Source organism: Melospiza melodia, chromosome 5, assembly GCF_035770615.1.
Source record: "Melospiza melodia melodia isolate bMelMel2 chromosome 5, bMelMel2.pri, whole genome shotgun sequence".
In the NCBI taxonomy this organism is placed as follows: Eukaryota; Metazoa; Chordata; class Aves; order Passeriformes; family Passerellidae; genus Melospiza; species Melospiza melodia.
The window spans coordinates 74,193,039-74,200,528 of NC_086198.1; positions in this window are offsets into that span (position 1 = coordinate 74,193,039).

Sequence of the window (7,490 nt, forward strand, 5' to 3'; positions counted from 1 at the left end):
CCGCCCGCGGGGTGGAGGCTCCGCTGAGGGGCCGGGGCGAGTCACCGCTCACAAACAGCCGGGCACGCACTGACTGCGTGCCCGCCCTGCCTCCCGGGGGCAGACAGCCTCGCACAGACACTAATTATCCCCAGCAGCCCGGGGAGGAGAGGGGAGGGGAGCGTGGCCGCCCCACCGACAAACCTGCCGGTCCAGCTCCTCCTCCCCGCCCGTGTGTCAGGCAGAGGCGTGCACCTGGCAGCGGCCCTGCGGCAGGGCGCACCCCTCCCTGCTCCCCTCCCTCCGCGTCCACCCCGGCCGACCTGCGGCGGCAGCAAAACAACAGCAACACCCAGCGCCCGGGGGGAAGGAAGGGAGGTGCTCACGCTGGGCCGCTGCCGCCGAGCTGGCTTCGCCGGCGGGGGCTGGGAAAGGGCGCGGGGCGGCGCGGAGCCGGGCGGCGGCTCCCGGCCCTGCCGCCGCGGGCTGCCCGCGCCGCGCCCCGGCGCGCCGGGGGAGGTGGCGGGGCCGGGCGGGGCGAGGGCTGGAGCGCGGCGGGCGTGGGGCAGAGGTGTCGGCCCGGCTCCGCCCCGGCTTGGCGGCCGGCCCGCCGGCACCGCCGGCTGCTGAGGCCCGTGCCGGGGTGGATTTTATGGCTGCGCTCAGCCCGTCGTGCCTCGGGTGCGCTCCCGCCGGAGCGAAAAGGGGCCGGCGGGGAGAGGCGCTGCCAGCTTGCCTCGACACGACCCCCGTCGCCAGAGGCGGCGATCCCCTCCCTCCCCCGCCCGTGCCGCCCCTGCCTGCCCAGCCTTGCGTCTGGCACCGGCCCGGGGCAGGTGTGTGTTCGTGACCCGGCCCGCCCCTGCTCCGGGCTCCGCTCGCCGCGGGAGGGACCGCGCTGCCCCGGGGGCCGCTCCCGGCGCGGGGATGCGGGATGCGGGGTGCGGGGCCGCTCCCGATGCGGGGTGCGGGTTGCGGGGTACGGCGGGGCGCCGGTTCTGCCCCGGGACTGCGCTTGCTGCTAGAGACAGCTTGCAGCGGAGCGCACTGCACGCACCCTCTGTAAAATGCGGGGCACTCACAGCCACAGAAGAAGACCGAGGGACTTCACTGGCAGCAGTACTTTTTCAAAAATGTATCTTGGCTGACTGTATCGATTCTACTGGTTAAGGAAAAGTGCTTCCACTTATTTACTGAAATACAATGCGCTTACAACGATTGTAGTGTGCCGTATGAAATCATGTTCTCTCCTTACTGGTGTACCTAACCATGAGACCAAGGAAGAGGCAAATGCTGTGTTTGGCAAGGCCCTGTCCAGTGCTAATGGCATGGACAGATGAAAAGCCAGTTATACATCCTATGGATAGACAGGTTACCCGGCAAGTCTTCATTTATGCTTTGTTTTGTGGGTAAAGTCAGTGGAAGGGGCTGAGTATTTCTGGCTCTGCAGAACCAGTCTATGTATATAACTGTCTATGTATATAATAGGACCCTAGTGTAACACACTTGTTTGTATGTTTGGGTTGAAATTTCTGTTCATTTTGAGTCTAATTGACCCAGTCGATAATGCTGTAAAAACAAAGCAAAGAAGGAAGGGGAAAGAATGGGGAAAGTATTTTCAAACACAGGGCTGTGCATGCATGTCTTTATTCCTAGGACGTTTTAATAAATCCCTTTACTTAGCTTGCTAGTCTGTATGGCTTTAAAAAAGCAAATTAAGACACCAATCTGAAGCCCTGAAGGGTATGACTCAGTGACATAACAATAAATTGTAGTATCTCCTGCTAAGTAATTACACCATATCATGTCAAAACAAGGTATTGTTGAAATACTATCATGTAGCTCATAAAGTGTCATTTTTTTATTATAAGCCTATAAAATAAACAGAATGCTGTGTTACACACATGGGTGCAAAATATTCCATTAGGGCTGTGAAAAGGTGCTGGTGTAGTTTTCTTGCAGGAACATGCTCAAGATAAAGTAGGTATGTCCCAGTTTGCATTCTTTTATTCTGGGAACTAGCAGAGGTTAAACAGCAACTGAAACCCTTAGGTCAGAGGCAGAGCTGTTCTGATGTCAAATTGTGAGAAATGCCAAAATATTTAGTAGTAGCCAGCATGCTGCTCCTGGTGAAGTCACTGGCTTTTCTTGCTATCATCTAGCTCTGGCCTCAGATGAACCTGTTTAATCTGCTGTAATTTTACTGTCTTCTTGTGAAGTGGCAGAGGAGAGGGAGGATTGAGAATGATGCTTTTGCACTGTCAAGACTGTATACCTTTCAGCATTTTGTTGCCTTCCTGTGTTTGTTTTTGGTAAGTCCAAGTTCTGAAGGCAGCAGAATCTTACTGATTTTAGTGGGAATTGAAAATCCAGAAGGGAGAAGCTGGGAGCAGAGAGAGTCCTTGCCATCTGGTTAGCAGACCCAGCAGTTTTAACCATGCCTGGAAGTGTTTCTCGATCAAAGGATGGGTTGATGGCAGCCCTTAACATCTTCCAGCACAACACCTCTTCCATCTCTGCTCTACCCATCATCCCCACAGAATGACTTCTGTCTCAAAACAGAAGGAAGAGAAGTGCTGTGCAAGTCCTTGGTATTGAAAAAGAGAAAGAATGCTGCTTGGATGTCCTTTGGTTTGTAGCACCTGCCATGAGCCCTTGCAACAAGATGGAGCATCTAACATGATGGGGCCTTGAGGATCCATAATCCCAAGCACTAGGAAGAGTGTTGGCAACATGTTACAAGTTTCTGATGTAAGCAGACAGGAGGTGTTACCTAGAGAGTGTTGAGGGGAAGTTATGGAAATCTGGTGTGAACAAATCAGTATTAAAATGTTAAATGAATGGCTATAATATGTTCAGATATCTGTTGAAAGACCATATCCAGCCATTTGTTGAAATGAACCCTTGCTACATTCAGCCAAATTGACATTGTGATAAATGTGACTGTTTTGTCATATTTATGACAAATTCTACTTCCCAAAAATCAGTTAAAAAATAAAGGAAATACTTAAGAGTTCTGTGTACTTTTTCAGTCCTTAATTCAACTTCAGGTTATGAGGTGAATTGGAAGTAATTTGCTGGATCCAAGCAGTACAGTTGTTAAGCTGGCATTTCTTCCAAGTTGTTCTGTGTTACAAAATGTGCTCTATATATAGTCAGTGAGTGATACTTATGCAGGGAAAATGTCCACTGCAATCAGTGGGGTTTTTCCTTAGTCTACAGATACATGTTTGAGGGATTTGGATATCTGTGTATAAACTTACTGTGTTCTTCAGAATTTCAGGTCAGATAGTCACCTCATACATCTCACTGAACAGCTGCTGGAAGGAATGAGGGAGAGATCATCACCTAGCCAGCAATACTCATTACTTTTGTTAAACACATTTCACATTTTTGAAGAACCATAAATTTTACACTTAAAATGCTATTAATTTATTGCTCCCCAAATGTTTAATCTCCACAGTATAGTGATGATACATGCTGTAAGTCCAAGTTGTTAAAAATATAGTAGTTGAGGCAGTAAGAATTTGAATTGAAGCTTACATTACTTAAAAGCTTAGGTATGTTTACGCTGCAGTGATGTACATACCTGAGCTGGTTTAAAGTCAGCTGGGGAACTGGTAGCAATCTGGCTGTGGCAGTGTGGACCCTGTAGCTATCTGGAAAACATGCCCAAAAAGCTGGATAAATACTTGAGTGGTTAGGCTGGCCCGAACTCAATGGCCAGACTACTACCAGTGCCCTAGACAAGTAATTTAAAGCTTGCCTGGCAGTGTGTCCACAGCATTGCAGTCACATCACTTGTGGCTGTAGCACAGACATACCCTTCTGTGAATTCTGTGACTCAGCCTTGTCTTCTGGCAATGATTCCCAAGCTCTTCTGGGAGTTCTGTGGCCAGTATCAATTCTGTGGTCCATGGGAAAGGCCTTTGCAGGAATTAAAAAGCTCACAACACAGCCCAAGATGCACCTTTACAGCATTGAAAGGTCCTGTGTTGTAACGGTGGGTTCTCGTGGCCACATGGCAGCTCTGAGTCAGTCTGTGTGTTTGCATAATTGGGTCCTTCTTGTTTGCTTGGAGGAAGGGCAAGGTGAGGTGAGTAGCCAGGCTTCCTGCTTCTGTCATACAGGTGTGGACAAGAGGAAACCACTGGAGGAGCTTGGGCAGAGCTGCTCTTGAGGTGCACGGGGCCTGGGGCAGAGGCTGCTGTGTGCACCCCTCCCTGCCTCTCTCCTGCCCACACAGGGATGACGAGTCTTGCTGCCTGACCTGGCCTGGGTTCTTTCTCCTGCCTGTCCCTTCCTGTGGCCCATGGACCAGCACAACTACTGTAGTTCACCCCTGAAATGAATTTACTTTTTATGCAGAAACAAATTTCAAACACCACAACACAAGGTTCTTCTGTTCACTGCCTCACGCAAGGAAAGGATGGATGGCTGCTCTTTCTAGTTAAAAGCAACAAGTCACACATTACTGCTTTTAACAAAAATCAGCTCTCTGAGGGCCAGCCCTCAAGCCCACTGCAGCAATCAGAATTACAGGGTCAACGTGTGGGGACTGGGGGGGGTGTGTGTGTTGAATTTCTTGTCATATGTTGATGTTTTTAAGAACAGGCAAGATTTTTTTTTTGCAGGTGTAATGACTACTGAAGGCTGCTAAGCTTGAATTTCATTATTTGAATTGTAGAATGATGGTTGAATTTAGTAGTGATGCCCAAGATGTTGTCAAGGGACACTTGAAGTTTCCATAGTTGGAAGAATAACAACAATTTTGGAAGAAAGGGCAAATATGTATGTGTGAAGATTGATGGGTTTGAGACCAAATCTTCATCAAATATATGCTGATGTGAACTCAAGACGATGTGTGGATGATGTTATAATTGAGAATGACCTTGTATAGGTGCCCTGTCTCTTAATAGTGTTCTTGACCTTTATTTCTATAATTATGTTTTCTTCAGTACTGGGGCTGGAATTTCTCTCCAGAGTGTACAACAGAAAACAGAAAGATGACATGGTTCTCTCATGCAAAAATATATGCAGTCAGTGGTTTTGTTATAAAAGGTCTATTGCTTTCAGTCTATATTCACTGTTCCAACAGAAAACAATGGAAAACACATGGATAAAAAGTGAGTTATTCTGTTGACTTTTACTGTATAAGGAAATACCACTGTATTTGTTCTGTGCTCTGAAAGTCTGGAAATGATGGTGTGTTGGGTTTGCATGGCCAGGTTTTAGTAGCAGGGGGTTAAAGCTGTGGCTTCTGTGAGAAGCTGCCAGGAGCTTCCCCTGTGTCAGGCAGAGCCAGTGCCAGATGGCTCCAGGACAGCCGTGCTGCTGGCCAAGCCTGGGCCAGTTAGAAATGGTGGCAGTGACTCTGTGATAACATATCTGAGGAGGAAGAAAGAAAGTTATTGTGCAGATGTAAGTGTGGCCAGAGAAGAGTGGAACAAGAATATGTGAAAGGAACAACTCTGTGAACACCCAGGTCAGTGGAGAAGGAGGGGCAGGAGGAGCTCCAGGCACTGGAGCTGAGATTCCCCTGCAGCTGTGAGGTGAGGCAGCTGTGCCCCTGCAGCCCCTGGAGGACCACAAGAATGCTGAGATCCACCTGCAGCCTGTGGAAGAGTCCCACATTGGAGCAGGGGGATGCCTGAGATGAAGCTGTGATCCCATGGGAGACCTGTCATGGAGCAGGGTCCTGGCGGGGATCTGCAGACCCATGGAGAGAGGAGCCCATGCCAGATCAGGTTTCCTGGTAGGGCTTGTGAGCCCTTGGGGAACAACCTGTCCTTGAAGGACTGCACTCTGTGGAAGAGTGACCCGTGTTGGAGCAGTTTGTGGAGAGCTGTTGCCTGTGGGATGGACTCTACATTGGAGAACTGTTTCCTGTGGGAGGGAGCAGGGGAAGGATCGCTCTCTCTGAGCAGTGGCGAAACAACATGAGATGAACTGACCCTAATCCCCCATTCCCTGTCTGTGCTACGGCAGGAGGAGGTAGAGATGGGAAGGAGGCAGGGGTGAGGGGATGTGTTTTTAAGGTCTTACTTTACTTCTCATTATCCTCTCTGATTTTGTTAACAATTAATTCAGTTAACATCTCTAATTCAAGCCTGTTTTGCCCATGACAGTATTTGGTGAGCAATCTCTCTGTCCTTAACTCATGAGCCCTTCATGGTATTTTCTCTCCCCTGTCCAGCTGTGGAGGGGAGTGATAGAAGAGCTTTGGTGGGTGCCTGGCATCCAGCCAGGGTCAACCTGCGGTAGGTGGGAAATCGAGAGAAGTAATTCTGCTCTTTGCTATGCTCAAAAAATCTTGTAGTGCACCAGTTAGATGAAAAGTGGAATTGTTAACAGATGGAAGTTGTCTTTGCTATGCAAAAAAATAATTTAGATGTGTCAGTTTATGTCTATTTAGGGTCCATATAATGTAAAAGTCGTTTGACTTTGCTCAGTTAAGCAACTCAGTGGAGTAATGCCAGGTTACTCCTAGGGGAAAACCAGGTCTTGGATCTTCCAGCAGATAGTTAAGGCTATCTAACTATAGTAGCCTGTAGTTAAAGCTGCTAGACCTTCAGTTATTATTTACTTGCTTTACTGAATTTTCAAGAATTTTGTTGAGTTTTTTGGGTTTTGGTTTCACTGGGTTGCTTTGTGGTTTTGTTTTTGTTTTTGTTTAATTTAAGAATTTATTTCCCCATTTTGATGTGTTTTATTATGTATGGCTTTATATAACTTGAGTAGGAGACAGATTGATCGTTGGAGGTTTTATATATCCAGAGATCATAGATTTTTATGTGTCCTGCAAGAATGGAGGTTTTGGGTCTAATTTGGGTGATTGAGAGCTGTCTTAAAATATGGAGGATGTTAATACCCCTTTCACATTTGGGGACATTGTTTGCTTGTGTAGTTTAGGATGCACTGTCAGGAATTAAAGAGTCCAATTCAGGTCTGACGTAACTCCATTGACTTACTGGAATTTCCACAGTCACAAATGACTCATAATGCTCAATATTCAAAAACAAGCTCCAAAAGCATGCAATTTTGGGAAACAATGTTTGGTTTGGTTTGCTGTTTTGGGTTTTCTTCCCTTGCAAACTGGTATTGTATGAAAAAGATACAGTAGAAGAAACTGAAAAGTTAATATAGAACTAAAGAATGTTGTATCTCTTTAACGTTATTGCATACTTTCTGAAATGTTACCACATTTCTTTGCTGAATTGTGAGGCCCTGAAAAGACTTATCAGACTAAATATAGAATTTAATACATTTGACTGAAGAATGTACTGAAATTGGTAAGATAATGGTTCCTTCTCTTGCTGTTTGAAAAAGGTTTGCAGATTCTAACCAGTTTGAACTAGCTGCCATCTTTAGCTGATTTTCATAAATTAAAAATATCACTATATGAAAAAAGTATTTCAGTAAAGGCTGTGACAGCCTGGAGAAGAAATGGTGTCAGGAGATATCAGAGCAGCCTCCTGAGCACTGGAAGTTACTGAGGAGGTGAAACTGAA